Source organism: Canis aureus, chromosome 14, assembly GCF_053574225.1.
Source record: "Canis aureus isolate CA01 chromosome 14, VMU_Caureus_v.1.0, whole genome shotgun sequence".
In the NCBI taxonomy this organism is placed as follows: Eukaryota; Metazoa; Chordata; class Mammalia; order Carnivora; family Canidae; genus Canis; species Canis aureus.
In genome coordinates, this window is record NC_135624.1 from 30,534,030 (window position 1) to 30,560,628 (window position 26,599).

The 26,599-nt window shown below is 51.5% G+C and overlaps 1 protein-coding gene across 2 annotated transcripts in view; it reads right to left on the minus strand.

Annotated features, from left to right (window-relative positions):
- The window catches only part of ASAP1 (ArfGAP with SH3 domain, ankyrin repeat and PH domain 1), a 356,668-nt gene extending 339,771 nt beyond the window's left edge, over positions 1–16,897 (minus strand). For both annotated transcript variants that reach the window (XM_077847265.1, XM_077847264.1), the window contains exon 1: positions 16,756–16,897. The gene's annotated coding sequence lies outside the window, so the exon portion shown is untranslated. The remainder of the gene's footprint in view (positions 1–16,755) is intronic.
- Positions 16,898–26,599: the final 9,702 nt, after the last annotated feature.

Sequence of the window (26,599 nt, forward strand, 5' to 3'; positions counted from 1 at the left end):
GGGTCTTCCAACCCAGGAGGCCACCAGGCTCCCCAGTTCATTGGCCACCAGGCTCCCCAGTCTCCTGATTCAGGTACCCACGCGCCTCCCCCGTGTAGACAGGCCCTGGAGACCACGCCACCGGCCAAGGGCCCTACAGCACGCCAACCCAGACGGCGTCTCCCCACCTCTCTGCACTCATCCTTCCTGATAGAAGGCCCAGAGCCACCTTGCAGGCTTGAGGCTTTTGAACAATTTAATCCTCCCAGTGACATGCTGGGATCAGAACCCACACTGGCTGTCACACTCGGCTCTCGGCAGGTGTCAAAGGGACTCCAGGAGGAGTGGCAGGCACCTGGTTGTGCACCATTGACTGTAGTGGACAAAATGCACTGGCTCCCAGAGCTCCGAGACCAGCAGGGGGAAGGGACAGGGACAGACTGGTGTGACAGATGTTTCGATAAAGGTAAGCACAGAGGGATGCTGGGGGCACCAGAGAGGGCTCCAAATCCTATCTTGGGCATCGGGAATGACAGGTCCATTATCTACATAATAAAGCTTAGAAACGGCTACCGTGTATGTCAGGCACTGGGTAGGTGCCAGCGACACCCGGAAAGGGGGTGCATCCCTGTCCCTAAGGAGCTCAACCTAGTTAGTGGACCTAGTGTGTAGTACTTACAAAGTTCTCCCCTTCTCCCTGGGACGGCTTGGTGACGGTTCAGATGAGTTGAGGGGTGGGGATCCACAAATCCAGAGCTGTGCCATCCCCACCACTGGTCCAGGCCACCTTCCCCTTCTGCCTATATTAGTCCTACAGGCTCCCAACCACCTCTCTTCTACTCTTGCCCCCTCCAACCCACTCTCCAGAACAGCAGACAGCAGAATCCTGGTTAAAAAATAAAGTAAGCCAAGATCCTATCACTCTTCCTCTGCTTAAAACCCTCAAAGAGCTTCCTTCTTCACTTAGTATAAAAGCAAAAGTCCCCAGGACTCCCAACAAGGTCATGCCTCCACCCATGCCATCACCTTTTCCTCTCATCAACAACCGCCTCCTCAATGACTCCACGCCACACTGGCTTCCTTGAGGTTCCCTGAACATGGTTCCACATCCACCCCAGGACCTTTGCACTGGCTATGCCCACTACCTAGGATACATTTTGCCCCAGATTGCCACATGCTCACTCCCTCGGCTGCTTTGGGTCTTTGTTCAAATGTCACCTTTTCAGGGAGAGCTTCCTTGAACACTCTGTTTGACATAGCACACCCCCTCAGAACTCCCCAGTCTCCTTTGCAGTGAATTTTTCCCCAGAAGCACTTTTCACCATCTCATATCCATACATTTGATGTCTGTCTGCTGTCTCCCCCATTGGAACATTAGCTCCATGAGGACGGGGATTTTTCCGTGCTGTGTTCCCTGATGTTGCACAGCCCCTAGCAAAATGCCAGTGTGCAGTGGAAGCTCAAATAAACAGCGTGGAATAAAGAACAAGGTTTGTAGCCAGAGTGGCTGGGAGGAGGATGTCTCCAAGTCATCACCGGGCAGAGGGGCAGAGGAGGGGTGCGTGGGGAAGGGGCACTTCAGCAGAAGGGGTCATGGGGAAAACAGCTTGGCCCCTCAGAGCCCAGGGGCTTTTTTTTTTTTTTTAAAGATTTTATTTATTCATGAGAGACACAGAGAGAGAGAGAGAGGCAGAGACACAGGCAGAGGGAGAAGCAGGCTCCATGCAGGGAGCCTGACGTGGGACTCGATCCTGGGTCTCCAGGATCAGGCCTTGGGCTGAAGGTGGCGCTAAACCGCTGAGCCCCCCGGGCTGCCAGGGGCTATTTTTAAGACACAGGAGGCTAAGAATCCTCTACCGGCTTTTCTGCAATATTCTGAGTAATTGGAGAGCGAGGAGGACAGGAGTATCATTCCTGCCAGGGAGCATTATCGGCGCCTTCCCGGAGACCCCGCATCTCACCCCTTCCTCCCAGGGACCCCACTCTCCACCTTTCTGATGGTGAGTCTGCTCCCATGAAGGACAGACCTGTGCAGATGCCACCTCTCTCTTCCCACCTCTGATTACTGATTTTTATAAGCAGCACGAGGGGATCCCTGGGTAGCTCAGCGGTTTGGCGCCTGCCTTTGTCCCAGGGCGCGATCCTGGAGTCCCGGGATCAAGTCCCACATCGGGCTCCCTGCATGAAGCCTGCTTCTCCCTCTTCCTGTGTCTCTGCCTCTCTCTCTCTCTCTCTCTCTCTCTCTCTCTGTCTATCACAAATAAATAAGTAAATCTTTAAAAAATATATAAGCAGCACGAAGCCCTTTGCCAGAGTTCCATGCGTACATAGGGTTGAGTGGACAAGAGCCAACTTTTATTATTTGGGGCTTCGCAGGTGCCACAAACTCGTCCTACACGATCTCATTTTCATCTCCACTCCGCAGTGGGTGTCAGCAGTGCGAGCAGAGAGGGGGCTCTCAAAGCAGGGGCAGAGGCGGCATTCTCACCCTGGACTCTCGTGCCCATGGTCTCCCTCTTTCTACCACAGCACGGTCTCTACAACCCAGAACAACTCAAGCTTTTACTTTTTTTTTTTTTTTAAGATTTTATTTGACAGAGAGAGAGAGGGAGCACAAGCAGGGGGAGCAGCAGGCAGAGGGAGAGGGAGAAACAGGTGCCCTGCTGGGCGGGGAGCCCGAGGCGGGGCTCGATCCCAGGACCCCGGGATCACGACCTGAGCCGAAGGCAGATGCTTCGCCAACTGAGCCCCCCAGAAGCCCCACTCTTTCCCTGCTTTAAGCTCAGGGTTTGTCCCTCCCGTTTGAATTTGCTCTCGGGGCACCACACGGGTGGGGGACGAAGGCGGAACAGCCAAGCCCCGCAGGAGGGGGGGCTCCTAAAGTACAGAGACACAAGCCTCACTCCCCGGAGCAGGATTAGGGCCCACCTCTGCTCCGATCCGGTCCCAGCTCACTCTTCCTCGCTCAGGTGCTTCATCTCCCTGAGTCCCCGGGGAGCACCCTTTGCTCCCCACCGCACCCACGGAACCCTCCTCCGATCCCTCGCGCTCACTGGCTGTGGCCGCCGGCCAGGGCCCCCCGCGCCCCGTCTCCCTACGGTCACACGGCAGATGTAACGTCACGTCGCCTCCAGAGGAGCTGCTCTCTCGTGTGCCTCTCGGCCCCCAGGCTGGGAGCCCCGACTTCTAGCCTCCTGTTCGTTCGCAGGGTCACATCAGGGAAGTCCTCTGGGGACACCTGGGTGGCTTAGCAGTTGGGCTCCTGCCTTTGGCCCAGGGTGTGATCCTGGAGTCCCGGGATCCCTGCGTGGAGCCTGCTTCTCCCTCTGCCTCTCTCTGTGTGTCTCTCATGAATAAATAAACAATATTTTAAAAATAAAAAAGAATCTTTAAAAAAAAAAGAAAGTCCTCTGCAAGTGCCATGTGGAGGCGCGGCTGGGCCATGCAAGCGAAGCTACGTCCCGCCAGCTCGCTGAGTGAATGCCAGCAGCCCAGCAGCAGACCCGTGCCGCCGTCACTCTGGGCAGCCCGGGATTTCTGGGGCTGCCACTGCGGAGCCCCAACAACGAGGGGCTAAAACCAACAGGAACCCCCTGCCTCACAGCTCCGGACCCCAGGACCCCGGAGTCAAGGCGTCCACAGGGCCGCGCTGCTCCTGTGGCCTCCGGGAGAATCCTGCTTTGCCTCCTCCTCCGTGGTTGGCAGCAGCCCTTGGCGCTCGTCGGCTTCCAGATGCATCCCTCCCTCCAGTCGCTCGGCAGCCGCCCCTGGGTCCCCTCCTTGGCTTCTCTGTGCGCATGCCTGTCTGTCTCCGCGTCCCAAGTTCCCCTCTTTATAAGGACACCAGTCACACTGGACTAAGACGCCCCCTAATGACCTCATTTTAACTTGATCACCTCTATAGAGATCTTCTAAGATTTTACTTATTTCTTTATGAGAAACACAGAGAGAGAGGCAGAGACACAGGCAGAGGGAGAAGCAGGGTCCCTGTGGGGAGCCCGATGTGGAACTCGATCCCAGGACCCCGGGATCACCACCTAAGCCAAAGGCAGACGCTCCACCACTGAGCCACCCAGGTGCCCTGAGACCTTATTTTTAAATAAGGTCACATTCTGAAGTCCTGGGGAGTCCACTAGGACTCCACCTGTCTCTTCTGGAGAATACAACTCAACCCCTGGGCACCATCTTCATCATCAGGTCAGAGCATATTTGCACTGGTGGTTGACGTGTGCTCTCCACGTGCTACTGCACAGAGGTTCCCCCCACAACCCGGGAGATGAAGTCCTATTCTCACCATCTGCCCAAGGTGAGCAAGTTCCAAAGTCAGCCAGGAAAAGGCTGAGTCAGGCAGGACTCATCCCAAGGCCAGGACCCAAACTCTTACCCATCGTCTACACCACAGGAGCTTTGCTTCTGATGAGGTGATTACCCTCTGCAGCCTTTCTGTTTCAGCTCCAACACGATCCCTCTCTGCAAATGCTCAGCACTGTGACTATCTTCAAACCAGAAGCTTAAAATATCATCACTGAACTCAATTTACCCCAACCGATTCCCAGCTTCTTCCCAGGTGGGAATACCCCACACGTATACCACCTCACGCCCATTAAGATTCTTGTGGAAAAACATGCACATCCTTAATTAACTCATGCAGCCCTGCTTCTGCAAACTCTTCTATTTGTCGCTGTCTAGAAGAGCTGCATGGACGGCCTCACCCCTTTACAGGATGACACATTCCTGAACCCTGGCAACCCGCCCCAGGATGCAGCTTCTGACGGCCCTGGAAGTCAGAGTGGCCAATGCAAGGACTCAGGCTCAGGGTGTGGGGTCAGGAAGCCTGCACCCAAGTCTACTTCCCCTTCCTCCTCCACACGAACCCCCTGGAGTCTCAGGCCCCCACTCCTCTGGCCCTTACAGGCCTGGAGAGAGTTGCTCAAACTTATTGAAAAAGAGGCCATCAAAGCCTGAATTGAAAGGGAATAAAGGAATAATTCATCAAACACGAGTGAGGAGCACCCGGTCCGTTGTGGGGTGAGGACTCAGGACTCCCCGAGGTGAATAAGGCCATAGGGGCAAGAGGGGCACTTGGGGGCTCAGTGGTTGAGCATCTGCCTTTGGCTCAGGTCATGATCCTGGAGTCCCAGGATCGAGTCCCGCATCGGACTCCCTGCAAGGAGCCTGCTTCTCCCTCTGCCTATGTCCCTGCCTCTCTCTCTCTCTGTCTCTCGTGAATAAATAAATAAAATCTTTATATATATATATATATAAAAGACCTTAGGGGCGAGAGAAATTCAGTGCGTGTGTGCATGTTCAGGCAGGCGCTGTAATACCTTCTCTCCCTCACCTGCCACTCAGCAAGGCAGCACATGCCCATTTCACAGGTGGCCAAACAGAGGCTCAGCAAGGTGAGTGGGCTTGTCCCAAGGGCACTCAGCGAATAAGAGAGCCAGGGCTGACCCCGGGCCTAAGCAGCTTTCTTCCCCGACGTGACCCACCCGGGCACCAGGAGGGGGACCCCAGATCCTTCTGGCATCAGCTTGGGGGGACAGTGAGCTAGGAGCCAGCCAGATGATCCAGGAGGGATGGCACAGGAGCCGGGCCCCAGGCAGGCGTGCTGGGCGCACACAGAAGGGGCTGGGATGGGCTTGTCCAGAATCGGGCTGCTTGGGGAGACCAGCGACAAAGAAGGGTGGTGGGGCTCCAACCTCGGAAGCAGGACCACCAGGAAGCCCACGTCACGGCTCCACTTCCCGAGCCCCTCAAACAGGAACTGAATAGCTGAGCTGTGGGAGGAGAAGATAAGGAAGAGGGAGCAACCTTGCTTCCTCCTCCTCCGTCTCCCATGCAGCCCGGACCGAGCACGCCAGGGGATGAGCAGACTGCGGGGACCGGGAGCTGGAGGAGGTTGCAGGCTCGCGACACAGATGTGACTCAGCCTGGCAAATGAGACAGAAAGCTCAGTGTTGTCAACGGCAACCCCTCCACCCCGGGCCCCGCATCCAGCCCATCTTACTGCCGATGCACCTTCCCCTCCATATCCTGGGCTTGCTCCCACACTCCTCCAGGGGCATCCACAACGGTCCTCCCGGCTTCCAGTCCTTGCCCGACACACCTAGTCCCCTTGATGCGACGCAGCCAGAGTCGTCTTTCTAAAGGATGGTGTCACAAGACTCCCCTGCCTTAAACCTCCAAAGGCTCCTCCGTGGTCTCAGGGTGAAGTCTAAGCTTCTGGACATGGCTCTTCCTGCCTCTTCTTCCAGCCTTAATGCATCCCACCTCAAACATCAGGTTCCTGGCACGCGGGGTTAGGTAGATCCCGGTACAACCCAGGTTGTCTCTACCATCACATCTTTGCTTCGTTGGTTCCCTACACCTAGAATTTCCTTCCTTTCCTTTCGCTCTTTTCTAGCTAACCATCCATTATTTAATATTCAGCTCAAGGATTACACTCTTTAGCAAGGCCTCTCTGCCCCCTCCCTGCAAGGCGGGGTCAGGCACCTCTTCAAAAGCACCTAGTGATTGATGCCTTGTGTCCCCGCATGACCACACGTAACACACTGGCTCACAAGTCTCTGTGCGTGCCTGCCATCCACTCATGAACGATGATATCAGTGTGCAACACTACCGCCGGCTACTCGCAGGCACTCAATAAAGAACGAGAGGTGGGGAGGGAGAGAGGAGTGGGTTACAAATATAATAGGTGCCCAAAGAATAAGAGAGCGAATCACCACAGGAAGGACTGGGAACTGTCTTGTTCCTTCCATCCTTCTGTTCTGAACATGCTCAACATGGTCTCCCTAAGCAAGGCCCCTCATGGTCCCAAAACGGCTGCCACCACTCCAGGTATCACATGCTAACCCCACCATATCCCATCGCAGGAGAGGTTATGTCTTCCTAAATGTGTCCTTTTAAGATGGAGAAAAATCTTTCTCTATCCCCCCAACCCCAGAAATTTCTCTTCTTATTTCATAGCCAGAGCTGTGTCCGATGCCCATACCTAAGCAAATCACTACCAAGGCAGGCAGGACCACAGTGGTTCACCCCTGGGGCTGGGACTGACCTCCCTTAAGCCCCTAGAGGGTAAATTTCCAAAGATTAATGTTCTGGGAGCAAGGAAAGGCAAAGGGTGCTGGATAAGCAACCAACAGTGTCTGCTACACCTTCTCACCCACTCCCCTCCAAGTATACCTTTAAAAGGGAGTGTAGTCTGCAAATACCCCACATCTCCACCCTTCTACGATTCTATTTTAGGTCCGAGGAAGTAACTGTCCTAGGAGAGGAAATTTGCAAAAGGCTATTAAAGGAAGGTCTATAAACAACACTGCAGTTGGTTTTTCTAGATCAGGAGTTCTGTGGCAGGAGGGCGGACAGAGACGATTGCATTCCGGAGAGAACCCCCCGAAGCTGCTCTACTTTAACCAACTTTTACCTCTCTCCTCGAACAGATGTTTTCCTTAGACCTCCCAAAATATAACCGGCACCTTCCTACCACAAGGACTTCAGTCTGGCGAGTCTCAGCCTTGAATACCCTTCCTGACTCTCCATTCACTGAACGCCTGCTCATCCTGGACGAGTGAGCTCAGACAGCACCTCTTCCCCAGAGTTTTATGTGGCCACCTCCACCGGGATGACCATCGTCTTTCCTTTCTGATGCTCGGGGCTATTTCTCTGTAACTTTCCTATGGTGTGCACAGACATGGTCCAAAATTATAAACACAATTATATGGTCCTCTCCTAACCAACTAGGAGAAATTCTAGCACGTGAGCTTTGATTTTCCAACCTTCTGCCCTCAGTGCTTCAGCACAGGGCGGGATGTGCAGGAAAAGTTGTGCTCTGAAGACAAGACTCTTTAAAAGGAATTAGTTCCTTCATGTGTCCTCCCTCGATTGATCGCGTAAATTAGAACTCTTATCCCACTGAGAACCCACTCTCTTTTGTTTAGTATCCATGACACGTCAAGCACTAAAGCCACTTTCTATGAGTATTGCTTAATTTTAACACCATTTTTAAGACCTGCAAGCTTTTCGAAAATTTACAGAAGAGGAACGTAAAAGCTCTGAAAGGCTAAAGGGCAGACTCTCCCAAGGCCACGCGAGGAATTGGAGCGTGAAATTCAAATTCAAGTCTTCAGAGGCAATATTGCATCATGGTCAAGAGTGTGGGCACCGAACATAGATCCTTTTGCTTCAATTCCTATTACCCATGAGCTATAAGACCTTATAGAAGTTAGGGCCCGTGTACCTGTTTCCTTGCATATAAAATGGGGATTAAAAACAGTGCTCACCCCCAACAAAAAAAATCAGTGCCATTTTATCGTGTTAATATGAGGATTAAATGAGCTTATATAGTTAAACTGCTTAGAATAGTACTTGAGGTGTGTTAATGCACAATAAATATTAGCTCTTCTTATTGATTCTAAGCCCAGTGGTTTTCACATTGCATCATGACAAATGCCTCTATCCTCCACCCACCAACACTTCAGGCAGGAAAGAGGGACGTGGCCAAAGGACAGACACCAGAGAGATCATGAGTTCCACCATCCAGAGGAGCAGCTTCAGAGAACAGGGGGTCAAAGGTCATGAGGGCAACACAATGCACAGATTCATCCTGCTTTTCTCAGGGGCACCTGGGCCCTCATTTGTAGGGTCCCTGGGGGAGCTTCTAGGGGACGGACATCGCACAAGATACGTGTCAGCTCAGCACCCAAATGTCCAACTACTGACTATACAACAAAGAACCACCCCTTAGTTTGAACAAGGTTTGAGGACTTAAAATGCTTGCTACCCTTCCCCAGAAAAACCAGTGCCCGTAGTGGTTGTCAGGCCAGCTGGAGTCTCTGGTTTTTTTTGTTTTTTTCAAAGATTTTATTTATTTTTTCATGAGAGACAGAGAGAGAGAGAGGCAGAGACACAGGCAGAGGGAGAAGCAGGCTCCTCCCGGGGAGCCTGATGCAAGACTCGATCCCAGGACCCAGGATCACACCCTGACCCAAAGGGAGATGCTCAACCACTGAGCCACCCAGGGGTCCCCGGAGGGAGTCTCCAAAGCAAGGTGGCCTTGGAGGATACACTGCCCCACAGGCCTTGAAGACAAGAAAAAGGCTTCACCCTCCAAAGCCCCCACCTCCCAACTCTTGCTCCCACTATAACCGGGCCAGGAGCTACTGCCTTTATGCGGGTGAGAAAGTGTGATTCCGAGAGGGGAGTGGCGCTCGTAAAGGTCCCCTAATAGTCAATATCTGTCCTTGGACTAGAACTCGGAACTCTGAGTCACTATTCAGCACTACTTTTCACGATCTTATTCTGTCTTCTGCATTGGTCATTTGCCTTCTGCAGCCACCTAATTTCCTTTCTTGCTCCCTCCCATTCTTCCTAACTGCTTGCTATCTGCTCTGTGCTGCGGGTTACAAGGAGGGACGGGCATCTTAAGACCCAGCCCCAACTTGCCAAGGCAAACCCACAGGCAGTGCTCAGTGAGGACTTCCTCATCTGAATTAAATCTCTTTGTTGCTACTGGTCTCATATGGGGATTCTGGTTTTCTTTTCTCAAAATGGCCATTCTTACCTTCTTGTAAATGTTCTTCCTTCCTAGTCTGAAAAAGAAGACTGACGATAAGCCGGCCGGTCTCTGCTTGGCATCTACAGAATGAAAGGAGAGCTGAGACCCCTCTACAAAGCTAGGACCCCCACAGGGACCCCAGCCTCCTCTGAAAGCCTGAACCATTCCCCTTTCCAGTGCAGAGAAATGGCAAAGGAGCTTGTGTCTACCTCAGGGTCTGAGTGGGGGAGAAAGCTCCTGTGCAAATGTTAAAGCCCTAATTATGGGCGTAGAGCCCAAACCTCCACCTCCAGTCTGGTGTTAAACATCTCAGGCCCTAAAGCTACCACTTGTCTGGAATCCAGGAAAACCTTGGAGCCTCTACTGAAGCATAAAACCACTCTGCAGAGACACCTGTGCTATCCAGGAGAGGTGAGCCTCAAGAACATGAACCACCATGCCCCCTCCAAACCAGAAGATCCAGGAAATGCAAACTGGTTCCCTTAGAATGAATGTAATAGGTCAACTCGAAAAAGAATGTCAGTACATTTAAAACAAAGGTATGAAGTAAGGAAGAGAAACCCTAATGAAAGAACAAGACAAAAGGACTAAGGGCCAGGATGATCTGAAAGAGAACCAACGAGAGTTTCTAAAAGTAAAACATAAAGCCGTTAAAAATAAAAGCTCAATGATGAAGAAATTCAACAAACGTGGCAACGTTGCTGAATAACTAAAGCCAAGACACTTGACTCAGGCTCCCTGGTCACCACCTGCCATTGCTGGTGGTGCCAGGATGGAGGGGTTGAGGCGCTCAATCTGAGGGAGCGGCAACCATGTGAACAAACACGCTTCCACACGAGCTGGCTGTCGTGACGCTCCTGTTTATGGAATCCCTGCAAAGGATGCTTTTCCGACATTATCTCAGTTGGGTAGAGAAAGTGCGAGAGCAGAAGGAAAGGCAGGGTCAGAGGCAGGCCTTGGCGTCCTCGGGTTTCCTGTCCACTGACTGTGCTTTGGAGCTACCCTCGATCTGTCAAGGTCACAATCACAAAGGAATGGTTGAGCACTCTTTTTTTCCTCCCATCTGCAAAAACTTCTGTGCTTGGAAATAATTGCAAGATTGAGAATAGTGCCAAGAGCCCCCATTAGCCCTCCACGGAGCAGCTTACCTATAGTTAACATTCCACTCTATGTGCTTTCTCCTTCTCTTCCCCGTCACTCGTACTAATTTTTACAATATCTGGCATTTTTTTCTGAGCGGTTTGAGGACAAGTTGCATGTGTCATGGGTTCTGACTAGAGCCCTCTTTCCACCTTTCTGCTGGCAAAGATAATTATTTCCGTACATAGTGACAACACAGGCACACAGTGGTGCTGCACACAGGCGGAGTCTCACAGAGGCACAAGTCCAGCTGGGGAAACTCACACTTGGTTTCTTTTTCTTTTTTTTTTTTTGAAGTTTTATTTTTTTTATTGGAGTACAATTTGCCAACATATAGCATAAGACCCAGCGCTCATCACACTTGGTTTTGATGAGGGAAATGCAAGCCATTCCCCAGAAGCCACAGCAGGCGCTGTCTCGGCTCCCTCCTTCCTGCTCTGCCCACGGAGGAGGAGGATCTGCACCCAGCGTGGGCCCTGGGCGCATCTGGGGGAAGTGAGGACGGGGAAGTGAGGATGGGCATGCACGCTTCTTTGTCCCAAGTGTCACCAGACTCCGGTGGTGGAGGGATCCCAAGACACTGCTCTATCACCCTTCTGTTTTTCTAACTCGGTGCCTTTCGCATTTCCTGACTTAGAGCCGTAAAGGAAGAGGAAATGCCAAAAATATTACAAGATGAGTTAGTTTGTGGCATTTCCAAGGATGGGAACTGACGCTGCTGGCAGGGGAAGCTCAGGCAGTCGGCAACCTCGGCCCCCCGAGCATCCCAGCACGCCAGTGGCCAGCAGGGCTCATGTGGCTCTCTGAAACACTGAAGGTCTGGGGGAAGCCGTTTGTTTCTGGGGAGCATCCGGGACAGGAGCCCATTTTCTCCAAATAACCAAGAGGATGTGAGAAATCTGGCCTCAATTACTCCCTGACTGCGATGTGGCTCCAGTCAACCCATCGTGGTGTGCTTGCCTCACTCTCAGAAGATGGGGCCACCTGACGCACACCAACCACCAGGCCAGGCCTCCAGTTACTTTTTCCCCTAGCGGTTCAAATGGATGTGTCCTGATGGAACCACATGCTCTCTCCTGGGTGTTCTTGTCGCCTGCTTTGGGAACAGGGCTGGCTGAGGCTGGGGACACTAGCTGTGGCTCTGGAACTGGAGGTTTCAGCTGCATAAAAGATACACACAGTGCTAGGCTTCACATTGTGCCGCAAAATCCACCACCGCGTACTCAGAGTATCAACCCTTCACGGCCCTCAGCCCCTTCCTTCCTTTTCCTTTTTTTAAAGATTTATTTATTTGAAAGAGAGAGAGAAAGAGTGAGAGAGAGAGAGAGCATGAGCATGAGCAGGGCAGAGAGGGAGAAGTAGGCTCCCCGGTGAGCAGGGAGCCTGATGCAGGGCACAATCCCAGGACCCCAGGACCATGACCTGAGCCAAAATCAAGGGTGCCTGGGTGGCTCACCAACTGAGCCACCCAGGCACCCCAAGAAGTTGGATTTAAATTATCCATAAGGCAGGGTGAGAAGAATTAGTGTCCCTGGATTGAAAGTGAACAGTTTGGCCTACAGCCCAAAGAGAGCACAGTGACATGAATCCTCAATTTTCATGGAAAGCTGGGCAAGGAGGCAAGCTTGCATGAAATAATAAATAGTTGAGAGGACAGTGAAGATGGGAATGGAGCCTGACCCCAGGGCTCCCATAATACCTTCCCTTACCAGCCCCCAAAGATGTCTATATCCTAATCCCCAGGAGGTGCAAATATATTAGCTTACATGGGGTATGTGGCAATAGGGAATTAAGAGGGAAGATGGGATTAAGGTTGCTAATGACTGGACCTTAAAATAGGGAGAGTATTCTGGATTCTACCGGTGGCCCGATATACTCAAAAGCCTCCTTAAAAGTGGAACAGGGAGCCAGAAGAGAGAACCAGAAAGATGGTAGCATGAGGACTCAGACCAACACTGCCAGCTTTGAAGATAGAGGAAGGAGACCAAAGGCCAACATATGTAGGAAGCTTCTAGAAGCTGGAAAAGGCAAGGAAACCAGTTCTTTCCCTGGGGCCTCCTCTTCTTGAATCTTCCCTGTTCCCTCTGGAGGGAAGCTTCCCTAGAGGTTCCAGAAAGAACAGGGCCCTGCCGCCACGCTAATTTTGGCCCAAGGAGATGCGTTTCAGACTTCGGACCTCCAGCACTGTTAAGACAATAAATCTGTGTTGTTTAATCTACTAAGTTTGTGGTCATTACAGCAGGAAGAGGAGACTAATACACCATTTATCATTATATTTATCCAATTTAACGTACTTTGTATTTATATGCCTCTCCATCACTCCCAATAATAATAATAATAGCAGCTAGCATTTGTTGAGCACTTACCATGTGAGAGGGCCTGCACTGAGTTTTTCTTAAACATAAGATACTATAAAAAAGTAACTTAGTTAAATACTACCATGAGAGTAAACATAGGGATCTGGTGGCTGGGGGGGATCTGGGGGCTGGGGGGATCTGGGGGTGTCCTCAAGGAGATAAAGACACAAGTATTTTTTTCAAAGATGAGTAGGAGTTAGGCTGAGAGAGAGGAAGAGCATCCCAGGCATGAGGAAGAACATAAGCAGACCCTTGGAGAAATGAAACAGTAGGGCGTGTGCTGGCAAGCACTTGGGTGGCTCAGCTGCAGCCTGACAATTTCCACGTCAGGGTCTCTGGTCCAGAGGCATCCTCTGAGGTCCGAAGCCACACGCCCTCCTGTCTGCCCTTAGTCTCCACGTGGATGCCTCCTAGACATCTCCTGCTCAGCACGGCCAACACGGAGCCTGATTTTCTCCGGAACGTATGCCCCCTTTCTTCTTCCCTGTCTTCCCAAAGGACACCCAGCTGTTCATGCCAGAACCCAGGGGTCATCCTCAAGTCCCTCCCCACCCTCACCCCTATTTAATCCATCACCAAAATAATAATAATAATAATAATAATAATAATAATAATAATCCCTCACCAAATCTCATCAGTTCTATCTCCGGGTTCTAACCAGATCACATGCACTACTTCCCTCTGCCTCCACTGGTCTAAGCCACCACCAGCTTTTCTGGATTTGTGCAATGGCCCCCTAACTGCCTAGCTGGCCTTGGTGCTTTCCACTCTGCCATCTGTGATCAACTCTTCATAAAGCAGCGAAAGTGACCTCTTAAAAATGTCAATCAGATCCCACACTGGAGCCAAAGATCAGTCCTACATCCCTCTGTACTTGAGGGGGGAGGGGGGAACGACACCTCCCCAGCATGGCTAAGAACCTGCCTCTCTCTGAAACCTCACCTTGTGCTGTTTTCCCCATTGCTCCTTTACACTCTGCCCCCCAACCCTCCACCACCACCAGCACCCCGGACTCCCCTTCCTCCCAGGAACACATTCAGGTCTTTCATGCGCATTCTGATCCCTCTGCCTGGAATGCTCTTTCCCTGCAAACTCTCTGCCCAGTTTCTTCTCAAGTCTTCAGTCTCAGAGAGGCCTTTCCCTAGCAAAACTTGGACCACTCCCATTTCCACCCCCACCCCACTTGGCTTTGGTCATGATTTCGAAAACAAGAATCACAATCTTTCATCTGAGCTGCTTTGTTTGGCCTAGCCCCTCCACCAGAATGCAAGCTCCATGAGGGCGGGGCCGGGCCTATCTTGCTTGGCGCAGTATCCTCAGGACTTTTGTCAGGTGCTAGCACAGAGCAGGTGCTCAAATACAAGCTTGCTGAACTGACTAACCAAAAGAGCAAGTGTGAAGCTGACACCAAAGGATGAGGCTGGAAACAGAAGGCCTTGAACACAGGGTCCTATTCATCTTTGCAGGACTGGCACCTCCCACGGGGGAGCCACTTAGCAAACGGGGACTGGATGAATGAAAGAATGAGTCAATTCCAGATGAATCTGAAAAGTGGCATCCTTTCTGGGCAAGGCTCCCAAAGGAGTTCCCTCTCCTCCTTGGGACTTCTTGGCAGGTGACACGCCTAGGGCATCGAGCAAGTGCTCAATACTTGTTAGCTATCCTTATCACCACTGCTTTACATGGGGATCACTTGGGCATCCTACAGAAAAGACTTCTTTTCGGCCCATGCCAAGTATAGCGACTGGGAGAGAACGGTGAGGAAACAAGAGAGGGAAAAATGAGAACGGGGTAGCAGGACCCAGTCAAAACCCCAAGTGAGAACCGGCAGGGAAAATTCAGTAACAACACTATTCCAGGTAACGTGAATCTCCTTTTCCCTTTAGACGTCAGCCCCGTGGGTGCAGCCGGGAGATGCCAGATGGGAGGTGGGTCCTCACCAGAGGCGAGGGAGGGCCCCATTTGGATGCACACATTCGTTTTGGGGCCTGCAAGTCTCTGACTGATTTTGAAAATCTGGCTCCCTGTGGCTGGTGAGAGGTGGAGAGAATTTCAATTTCCTTCACCAAATGGCAAGCCTGCTAACAAGTCCTTTCTCTCCGACATTATCACATACTAAAAATGAAAAACCAGCCACTCGGAGCTCTCCTAAGTAGAAAAATAGACGGGCTGCTTAGCTCACCAGATACCGGAGGGCTGAGAATCAAGTCCAGGGAACATCATGCGGGTATATTTCGTGCTAGGATACCACCCTTTTTTTTGGACTTAGGACTTGCTATTTTTCACAAAAGAATGGGATAGAGAAAAGTAATTCCCTATGTAATAAGCCACCCATTTTAGGTTTCAACTCCATTTGGTGGCTGAACAGTACGGGGCTAGGGATTTTTTTTTTTTTAACTCACTCTCAAAATACAGAGTTTGAGATAGCCACACATCTCAAAAACAGCAGCAGTAATGGGACAGAACAAGGGAAGGAGTAAAACAACAACGGTTATAATGCAAATAAGACATATTCCCAAATGTCTCATGGCTCTCAGACCAGAAACTGCCACAGCGAAGGGAGCACTGGACTGGGAGTCCGAAGGCCGCCCAGGCCACCTGGGGCAAGTGAGGTCACTTCTCCCAACCCCACATGCCTGACAACACGGGGCTGAAACAGTCGTTAAGGGAAACCCTTTCTCTTTCTAAACCGTGCGGATTTGCTGTTTTCCAAAAAACCTCCATCTTTTGGCTGAACAGTCGACAGACCTCCCATCACAAACCAGAAAAGGCCTTGGGGTGCAGGGTTCAGCAGAGAGAAAACAGGTCTCAAAACCAATGGTGTCTCACCAGCCCAACACTGCTCAGCGGCCCTGGCCCCGCTGTCATCCCAGAACCCAGCGTCCTGCCCAGACAACCTGACCGAAATCTACGCAAGAAGTGGAACAAAGTTCTTGCTCTTTCTTTCAGATGCGCGCAGGGACACGGCGGAGAACACGCTGCAGACCACGGGAGGGTTTCCATCCATCCGTCCGTCCGTCCGTCCATCCATCCATCCGTCCATCCGTCCATCCATCCACCCCCCCACCCCTGCGCTCCCGGAATGAATCAATCCTCTAAGTGAGGAGCCCGCTCTAGGAACGCCCCAGAAAAACTCCCGGGATTGTAGGAAAACCGCAGGATCCCAGACACGCCGGCGAGTTTCTTTTATTCTTTTCAAACTTCACGTCGCGCCTCCGAAAATGCAGCAGGTCCCCAAATGCTACGCGCGGGAAACACACAAGCCCTTTCCGGGGTTCCCGCCAGCCATCCCCGAGCCCCCCGGCTGCGAATCTCCAGCCCCCCAAGCCTCCCAAGCCCCCCACTCCCCCCGCTTCGTTTCGTCTCCCTTGCTTTAAAAAAGCCCAGGGGCCTGGGGCCTGCGGGGCCGGGGTGGTGGTGGGGATGGGGATGGGGATGGGGATGGGGATGGGGATGGATGGGGAGGGGGATGGATGGGGAGGGGGATGGATGGGGAGGGGGGCCCGGGCCGCCTTCCCAGGAACGCGGGGAACTTTCCTCCTTCGCCCCGAGAGACAAAGCCGGGCGCCGCGGGGCCCCGGAGCCTCCCGGGAGGGCGCCCCCCTGCAGCCCGCGCCCTCCCCGCGCCCTCCCCGCGCCCTCCCCGCGCCCGGGGCGCACCGCCGGGGGCGCAGCGCGCAGCCCCAGCCCGCCGCCTGCGGGGCGCGGACGAGCCCGACTCACCGGGACCGGGACCGGGCGGGCCGTGGGCATCATTCCATGGCTGGCGCGCGCCGCAGCCCCGGGCGGGCGCGGGCGGCCCTGCGGACGGAGGGCGGCGGCGGCCGGGAGGCGCGGGAGCCGAGCGCGGCGCAGGAAGGGGCGGGCGACCATGTGCCGGGGGAGGAGGCCGCGGCGGCGCGGGCGCTCGGGCCGCAGGAAATCCCAGCACTTCGACAGGAAATCGGAATCCTGACTAAGCATTCCCGGCCCGCGCCGGGGGCTCCCGCCTCGCTTAACCCTTGGCCCGCCGGCCCGGGGCGGGGTGGGGGTGGGGGGGTGGGGGTGGGGGTGGGGGTGTCCTCCCGCCCGCCTGCTGCGCGCCCCCGCCTGCTGCGCGCACGGAGGTGCAGGGGCGGGGAGGTGCTCAGTCGGAACCTCGGCCTTGGCGGGCCCCCCACCTGCGCCCCGATCCAGGAGGGTCCCTGCCCTTCCCGGGCCCGCGGAGACCCGGCTTGCCACCTCCCTGCCGTCCCTGCCCCTGTTTGCAACACTTTACCTGGCTGCCCCCCCCCTTTCAGAGCTCCCCCTTTGCTAATTTCATTTCATTTGCGTCCAAGGGCAGGGGGCAGGGATGTTCTCTATCAGGAGAGTAGGGACAGTAAACTGGATGTCAGACCCTGAGGCCGGTGAGAATCTGGTTTTTGCCTTTTTTTTTTTTTTTGGTTTTGTTTTGTTTTCCTGGCTGTGTTCCCTTGGGTAAGTCACCTAACTCCTCTGGGCCTCCGTGTCCTCAACCGTGAAGTGAGCTGGTAATACTACCCTCTCCCAGGTTTGATTTGGAAATCAGATGTTCAGACGGGACCTGGCACTTTTTGTAAATGCTCACACCGAGGATTATTAACCATGGGAGACCTCTGAGAAAGGCAGGTTTTAACTCGGGGCGAGCGTGCTGGGCCTGTCTGTGTCCGCTTAGGAAGCCTTAGGATTTCATTTTCTTCCTAATCACCGAGTGATTATTTGTCTTTCTTTGCAGCGTTTGAGAAACTGCTTTCTGCAGACCCCCTTCTGGTGAAATACGAAACTCACAAATCTCACGGAATTTGGGGCTTTTGCTCTTAACCCAGGAGTCTGGACGTTTGTGGGGGTTTCTTTAAAAGTCAGGAGAGGAAAAAAAATACATAAAAATAAAAGTCAGGAGAGGCTTCAGGAAGCTTGAGAAAAGCAAAGTAAATCTCTGACCAGTCAGGCCACAACTGGGCAGCAGGGGGTGAGGGTTGGGGGGGGTGGGGGGAATGATTCTCTGTGGTTTCCCACAGGCATGGGGAAACCGCATTTAGGCGTTTCTACCTGGAGGATGCAGCTTGGTGGCTTTGCTGTAAGTCTTTCAAATTCCTTTGAAACCCAGTCAGACTTTGAAGAGGGAACAACATGCCCCTGAGTGAAAACAGAAGCTTGAAATGAACTTGCCGGGAACAGAAAATTGAGTGTCAGCTCCTCCGCTCCACGTCAGTTAAGTTCTAGATGCAAGATGGTCTCTCTCCTGCAACAGTTTTTCCGGGGTCAGAAGCCGTGAGACCAACTCTGGGCTTGGCACCAGGAGCATAGGGTCCTGCCCCAGGCCCTTTGCAGCTGCTGTTCCCTCCGCCTGGAAGACTGCACGTGGCTGTTCTTGGCACTCAGCTCGCAGCTCAGAAGTCAGCTCCTCAGAGGGGGCTTTCCCCGGCCACCTGGTCAACTTGTCTTTGGCATCCGCTTCCACCCCTACCTCTCCCGCACATTGCAGGCCCTGTTCATTGCTTCAGAGCCCCTGCCACTCCTTAATTGATCCTATTTGGCTGCTTATTTATCATCTGTCTCCCCCTGTGTGGGCAAGCTGCACCAGAGCAGGCTGCAGCCGTCTCCACCACTCTTGCATGCCAGTGCCAGGAAGAGAGTAGCTGGCCCACAGGAGACCCTCCCCAAAATCATGTCACATGAATGAAAGGGGCAAACAAGATTAGAGTGACTGGTTCACTCTGTCCCTTAGCATCCTGTATCTTCCGCTTTGATGGGGAGGCGCTCAGATGAGAAAGCCCAGTGTAATGGAAGAAGCACTAGACGGCTCTATTAATGCTTCTGGAAAGTTAAAGGCATAAGTAATTAAGACTGTCAGATGACGTAACTGCAGTTTCCTTGGGACAGTCCCAGTTAACTCTTCACTCCTTTGTGCTCCCCCCGCCCCCCGCACTTCTGTTCCTTTAAGGCACGTATTTATCACATCATATGCTCGCTGGGTGAGCCCTCTCTTAAGTCCCATGGCAAGTATAAGTGTATTATTATCTAAGTATGTGTTAACTTTGGGGGTGACTGGGTGACGGGCACTGAGGGGAGCACTTGACGGATGAGCACTGGGTGTTATTCTGTATGTTGGCAAATTGAACACCAATAAAAAATAAATTTATTATTAAAAAAAAAGTCCCATGGCAAACTCTTTGACTTGGAGGGAGAGGAAAGGAGTCTGTATTTATTGACCGCATACTCTGAGTGGGGCCCTGAGCAAGATGAACTTGAATTCATTAAAAGGCATTCGTTAAATGCCTGTAATGTGCTCAAAAAACTTCTGGGCACTAGATCTGCAGAGATGAGCTATTCTTGCTCTCCAAGGAAGATAGACCAGGAGGTTCTATTTAGGAAGCAGGGAGAGGATTCCTCTCCTAGAGGTATGCCCAAGGGACCCCGGGGGCTATAGAGAGCATGGGAAGGGTTCCTAAGTCAGCATGGGGGGTGGGGCGGGGTGTATCTTAGCAGCTTTGGCTGCTGTAACAATACCACAGACAAGGTGACTTATGAACAACACAGAGAGACACCCGGGTGGCTCAGTCGGTGAAGCATCTGCCTTCCTTTGGCTCAGGTCATGATCCCGGGGTCCTGGGATAGAGTCCTGCATCAGGCTCCCTGCTCAGTGGGGAGCCTGCTTCTCCTTCTCCTCCTCCCTGCTCGTGCTCTCTCGCACTATCTCTGTGTCTCATAAACAAACAAACAAATAAAATCTTTATATACACACATACACAAATTCATATCTCACAGTTTCAAAGGCCGGGAAGTCCAAGATAGGTCCGAACAGATTCGGTGTCTGGTGAGAACCCATTTCCTAGTTCATAGATGGTGCCAAAGTGCTTTTGGCACAGTTCCTCAGGGATCTCCAATGGAATTGGGTCCACTTGCCCCCTAATAGTAATCCACCAGTTAATAGTCCACTTTTTTTTTAAGATTGTGTTTATTCATGAGAGACACAGAGAGAGAGAAAGGGGCAGAGACACAGGCAGAGGGAGAAGCAGGCTCCATGCAAGGAGCCCGACGTGGGACTCCATCCCGGGTCTCCAGGATCAGGCCCTGGGCTTAAGGCGGCGCTAAACCGCTGAGCCATCCGGGCTGCCCATTAATCCACTCTTTATGCCTTTTGTCTCTTTCCTCTCTTTCTCGCTCATTCATTCTCCCTGGGACCAATCACCTCCCAAATAAAGTAGCTGCACCCAATTCCTTATCTCAGAGTTTATTTCTGGGGGAGCCCAATCCAGGGCAACATTCCTTCGTTTATTCACAGATTTGTTCCCCAGGCACCCCCTATATGCCTGAGCAAAAACGGAGCACAAGTATGGGCACATAATATAGTTGTACGAGGTTCAGCATGGTCTGAGCAAAAGTGCATGTTCAGACACAGAAAGCAATGAGACTGAAAAGCTTTGCACCATTTTACAGTTGAGGAAACTGAGGCACAGAAGTGTTCGGTAACTGGCCCAAGGCTAAACGTGCACAGAGGAGCTTTGGAGTTCAGGCTTTTAACCACCACCCTATACTGCGTCTCCTGATGGTTAAAGCTATGGGTGCGAGCTGTGGGTGAATTCGCTCAAGTGGAATGTGTGGACCAAGAAGATAGTGGGATCAGGCTTGACCTCTGAGAGGCACCGTAGACGGAGGAAGAGGTGTTTCCAAGGGAGGCTGAGACAGAGGAGCCTAGAAGGGGAGTGGAAGGAAAGCCAAGGATAAGGGAAGAAATTTCGTCAAAGGTAAGAAATGGCCAACACTCAGATGCCCCAGAAAGTTGAGTCATTTAAGGATTGGAAAGCAGGTATGCATTTTATTGGACAATTAGAAGGCTGATAACTTTTGCCAGAGCTGTTTCAATGGAGTACAGGGATTGGAAGCCAGATTGCAGTGGGTTGAGGAGCGAGTGGGAGATAGCAAGTGTAGACAACTCTTTTCAGAAACAAGGCTGTCTATAGCTAGTGGGAGGTGAGGGTGGAGGATTCTGTAAAGACGGGTGGGCGAGTGAGCATCTGTGGTTGATGGGAAGGTCCCAGGAGAGTGGGAGAGGGCGCACTGGTGGAACAGGCGCTGAGGATGAGGAGGGGCGGGAGGGGGAGGTGAGTGGGACAGGGACGGGACCGCCTCGTCCACTGGAGCAGAGGGTCAGGGGCTAAGGACGGACCCAGTCCCACGGTGAGCTGACCTCGGATTCCTCAACCAGGGGTTAGGTGGGCTCTTAAGGCCCCCTCGTTTAATTCCTCCTGACATTCATGCACTGGGTGAGAATAATCCATTCCAATGTGGATGAATACAAAGTGACTTCAGCCCCATAACTGGAAAAGAAATGGCACGGGAGGCTGTTTTGGCCCAAAGTAGGTAAGCTGAGTGGCAAAGGGGAGGATGAGCAGGGAAGATTTGGGGAGCCAGAACAGGCACAGCTTGATGACTGAAGGTTGGAAGGAGAGTGGGGGGCGGTGGTGAGAACACGGGAGGGGGCCAATGGTGCTCACCTGTGAGGGGGAGGGTGGTATTTTTAACCATGATAAAGAGCATGGGAGGGGAGGGGTTCGAGGTGGAAGATAATGAGTTCCTGTTTGTGCTTTGTGCTGGGAAGGCAGTGTGGGTGGTGGGTAAGAGTTAGCAGCTTTGCCTGGGGTATGGGGAGGCGGTGGGCTTGAGGGTGGTGGGAAGAGGGAGGCAGGGGGACCTGCGCCGTTGGTGGGAAAGCATCTAGATGGCTAACACCCTTTACTAGCTTCTCATGGTCTTGCTTTATACCGACTTCTCCAATGCAGGGCTCTCGTCCTTGGGGTAAACCTACTGGGCAATTCATTGTTGTGGGGGCTTCTTGTGCTTTGCAGGATGTTCGGCAGCATCCCTGGGCTCTACCCCCTGGATGCCAGTAGCCACAGTCCAGTTGTGACAACAGAAATGTCACCAGACTCTGCAAAGCGTTCTCTAGTTGAGAACAACTGCTCTATCATCTTTCCCTCCTGTCAGGATGTCACTTAAAAGGTGTGACTTTGGACAGTCTGCAGTCCAAATAGCAGGAGCACCTATTCCCAATGGCGGAGTCACGGCTACAGGGTTCAGATCCCGGTTCCGCCACTTCCCTGGTTCGTGACCTTGGTCAACTTTCTTCCCTTCTGTCGGCTTCTATTTTGTTGTGCTGTTTTGTTTTGTGTTCTTGTTTTGCTTTTCCTCTGTGAAATGGAGTTTTTGATGAAATCAAGTAATCCGTGTCCAGTGCTTGGCTCCATGTGGATACTAGTTAGTCTTCATTCTGTGGTTGCTCGTACTAGTGATATTCCTAGTGGTAGGCAGACACAGGTGAGACATCCAGTGAGCATTTGGAAATTTGGGCCTCAAGATCTGATGTCACAGGGGCGCCTGGGTGGCTCAGTGGTTGAGCATCTGCCTTTGGCTCAGGTCATGATCCTGGGGTCCTGGGATCGAGTCCTGTATCAGGCTCCCCACAGGGAGCCTGCTTCTCCTTCTGCCTATGTCTCTGCCTCTATCTCTGTGTCTCTCATGAATAAATAAAATCTTTAACAAGAAAGAAAAAGGTCTGGATGTCACAGATGTATCACAGACAAGAGGAAACACGTAAAGCTGTGGGCATCTATGACATGACCTGGAGAGGGTGTAGATCGAAGAGACATTTGAGCAAGAACCCCAGAGGACACCAAAATTTACTGAGCAGCAGAGGAGGAGGAGTCTCTAGGAGTCCGTAGCTGAGTTTTGGGTGGTCAGAAATGCAGAGTGGGGGAGCCAGGTGTGAATTTTTCATCTGGCCAACCGTAAGCAGCAACCTTGGCCTTTGTGGTGGGAGGCATGTCAGCCGACTGTGGAGTGATGTTGATGTTTGGTGCTCACTTTGAGAGATCACCTGGAGTCAGGAGCTGTGTAGATAGTAACGTTCATTTAATGGTCATGACAATATCCTATTTATCATCTCCATTTTATGGATGAAGAAACTGACATTCAGAGAAGGAGGCGAGCGAGGGTGAGTTCGACAGCAAGGAGGGTGGAAGGAGAAAGGGCTTTCACCCAGAGAGCCAAGGAGGACGTAGAGCCCCAACCCCCGTGGGCATCCACCCGTGGAAGTGGAACAGAATGTGAGGCAGGGGTGAGCGGCTGGGGGCAAGGCCGGGAGGGCCCTCCCCCCCAAAGGGGAAATGTCCAGCGGTGCCGTGCCAGGCTGTACTGAATCCTGAGGCAAAAGGAAAATTCAGTCATGCTGACCCTTGTTTTTAAAAGTGTGATATTTTATTCATCCTGGAATGTTTGCATCAATTTTCTTTTACACAATATCGTGTTGAAATATTTTTTATCTTGATTGCTGAATTTGTTGGCGCACACTCAGCAGGACTGAACGGAATTCCAAACTCTTCCAGCCTCCTCGACTTTGCTGCTTATGATTCAGATTCCAGCCTGCCTCACTCCCCGTCCCTTAGCCAGGAGATGGCAAGGCTCCTGATTTCAGCCCCACATAACAAGAGCCAGTGGGAAAGAGGTCACTCTATGGGAAACCAAGTGTTTTTAGGAAGAGGAAATGGATACTGGCACCAAAATCTAATCAATGTCCACTACGCTTGGGCCACCTGGAGATGGTGCAAAGAAGAAAACATTCTGGGGAGGGGGGAAAGAAGGGAAGGAAAGAATGGAAGGTGGGTTTGGGACACATACACACAAAGCCAGGTGCTTAACCTGCATTGTAGTCCATAGGCTCGGTTTTTCTTTTTTCTTTTTTAAGATTTATTTATTATTAGAGAGAGTACAAGCGGGAGAGAGAGAGGGAGAGAGAATCTCAAGAAGGCTCCATGCTCAGCATGGATCCCAGGAACCTGAGATCATGACCTGAGCCAAAACCAAGAGTCGGATGCTTAACCGACTGACCACCCAGGTGCCCCTGTAGCCTGGGTTTCAAATCTCGCTCACCTACCAACCCTGTGATTTTGCCTAGCAACTTAAATTGTTAAGGTTCAGTGTTCTACAAAATAGGGACAACGAAAGTACACATACCATAAAGTGTTAGGATTAAGAGAATCAAGCCACATGAAGGTACTTGAACATAATAAATATTCAGGGTTTCATTTCTATAGTGTGATATCAAGATTTTAAAAATTATTTTTCAAGCTACTGGGTAATGAGATAGAAGGGTAATGAAGTAAAGAGAGATAGAAGAGTAACATAGCAAGAGAAGGAGTGAGGGGAGAAGGGCAGATGTATGTGGCGAGCAGTGATTGCTCACCTGAGTTTGGGAATACCTGTTATACCTTCCCAAGTTACACTCACCAATTCACGGGAAAGTTGTGATGGAGCAGGGCTGCACATGCCTGGCCAGCGTGGTCAGGGACCAGAATCCAGATTTCCTAATGCCTAGGGAGGTGTTCCTCCCTGAAAACCTGGCCACTGTGCTATATCTAGTCGTTGTCAATCCTGGAGCCACTCCTTAAGCCCAGGTCACAAGAATGTGAGAGGTGATGAGGTCTCTCTTACCACATTGTTTAAAAAAAAAAAAAAAAAAAACCCTCTTTGCAAAAGCAAAACTTGAAAGGGCCCTGTAGGGTGAACACCCAGTGGCATTTCCTCCAGAGATGCTAAGCATCAGGGGAAAATGCTTCCCATCATTAGGTTATTAATTTTAAAAGCTCCATTTCCAGCTATAATGGAGCTTTGTGATAAAAGGGTCAGACAAATGGGTTATCGCAACAGTCTCTGAAGGAAGTAAGGTTCTCTTCTGGTTTGTGTGAGATTAATAAGGACTTCACCATCTACCCTTCTCGGGAACCCCAGATGACCCAGAGCAAGCCTTCCTCGATCTTTTGTGGGTAGAGTTGGCCTCTCATCTAGGTTTCCATAACCTCCAGGGATCAATGCTGGTAGAGCCTTTACTGCTATGCACTTCATCGCCCCCCTGCAGACCCGAGGCCAGGGACTCTTATTCGCCTCTGTACAGCCGGCGTCCGTCGGCGTGCTAGCACACAGAGCACACTCAACCCACATCTCCTGAATGAATGCTTGCATGCTTAATGAAGCAGCACCCCTCTTCAGCTGTGTGAGAAAACCTGCTCACTTCCTGAGTAAGCAGAGTTGGGCAAGGAGGATTTCAGGGCAGGCCTCTCGAGCGGGTACACTGTGCAGACTGGAAGCAACTGTGTGTATTAGGAACAGCATCAGTGATGATAAAACAGTAGCTAAAATGTATTGAGTGCTTTCTCTCTGCCAGGAGCTGGCATAGCGTGCTGATGATTCTAATGGCACTTTCCAGCAATCATCTCAGGTCATCTCAAAATAAACTTAGGACGTCAGACTATTAATACCGTACATTTTCCAGATGAAGCAACTGAGGCTCAGGAAAGTTGCACCCAGAAGATCTGTTCTGGAGCCATTCGGCGGTTAACTTCATGTTCTCTTGTTGCAAACTGAGCTCTGGGGATCCAAATAAGTCATGGAGTTTGCAGACTCCGTATCTAAGGAGTTTATGGTGTATCCGAGCCATAGATTTATACTGTAAAATAGCAGGTCCCTCTAGTCGGCGCCTACTGTTTCAGAAAAAGTGGAAAATCCTCCCCCGGTGGTTTTGTAAATAGTCCTTAATTGAACTCAGCATTGGTATCATTACCACCAAGTTCTGCAATTAACCAGCCTGGAGCTTATTTGCTAGGTCGCAGCAACAGAGATATTTACACATCCAACTTTTAACTCTAGGCAAGATTTTCAGCCTGTAAATTGCTTATCCCGCCGCAATCATAGCTGCTAGGAAACTGCCTGGGGCCGTTTCAGGGGAATGAGAAAGAGAGAGGATTCCCCCAAAGTCAGCTGTTGCCACCCCAGAATAATAACACTAACAGTTAAGAACTAACAATTGTATAGTCCTTTACAAATTACAAAGCACATTCTCATATGGGTAATTCCTATGAGAGTGGGAGGAGAGGACTGGTGTGAGGGTTAATTAAAAAACCCCAAAAAAAACCCAAAGGCTCGTTTCCCCCAAGGCTATAACATAATCTTACACTCAACCAACTTTGGTGAGCACCTACTATGTGCCGAGAACTGTACTAGGTGCTAGAATGTACTGGTGAGCAAAGAAGATGCTGTTCCTGGACTCATGAAGCTTATAGTCTAGCTTCGGAGAAAGGAAGACTGTAATTCAATAGTACACACCGGAAAATATAAGGTTACGACTACTGCAGTGCTATCAGAGAGGTATAAAATGCAATGCGAACCCAAAATGGAGGGATTTAAGCTAATCCAGACTCTTCTGAACAGCGATGAATAAGAGTTAAGTAGGCAGGGCAGCCCAGGTGGCTCAGGGGTTTAGCACCTGCCTTTGGCACAGGGCCTGATCCTGGAGACCTGGGATCGAGTCCCACGTCAGGCTCTCTGTATGGAGCCTGGTTCTCCCTCTACCTATATCTCTCTCTCTGTGTCTCTCATGAATAAATTTTTAAAAAAATCTTAAAAGAGTTAAGTAGGCAAAGAAAGAGGGAAAGTGTTTTAGGCAAACAGAACAGCCTGTGTAAAGGCCCTAGGACCAAAGGGAGTATATTCATTAGCTTTTGTCGCATAACTG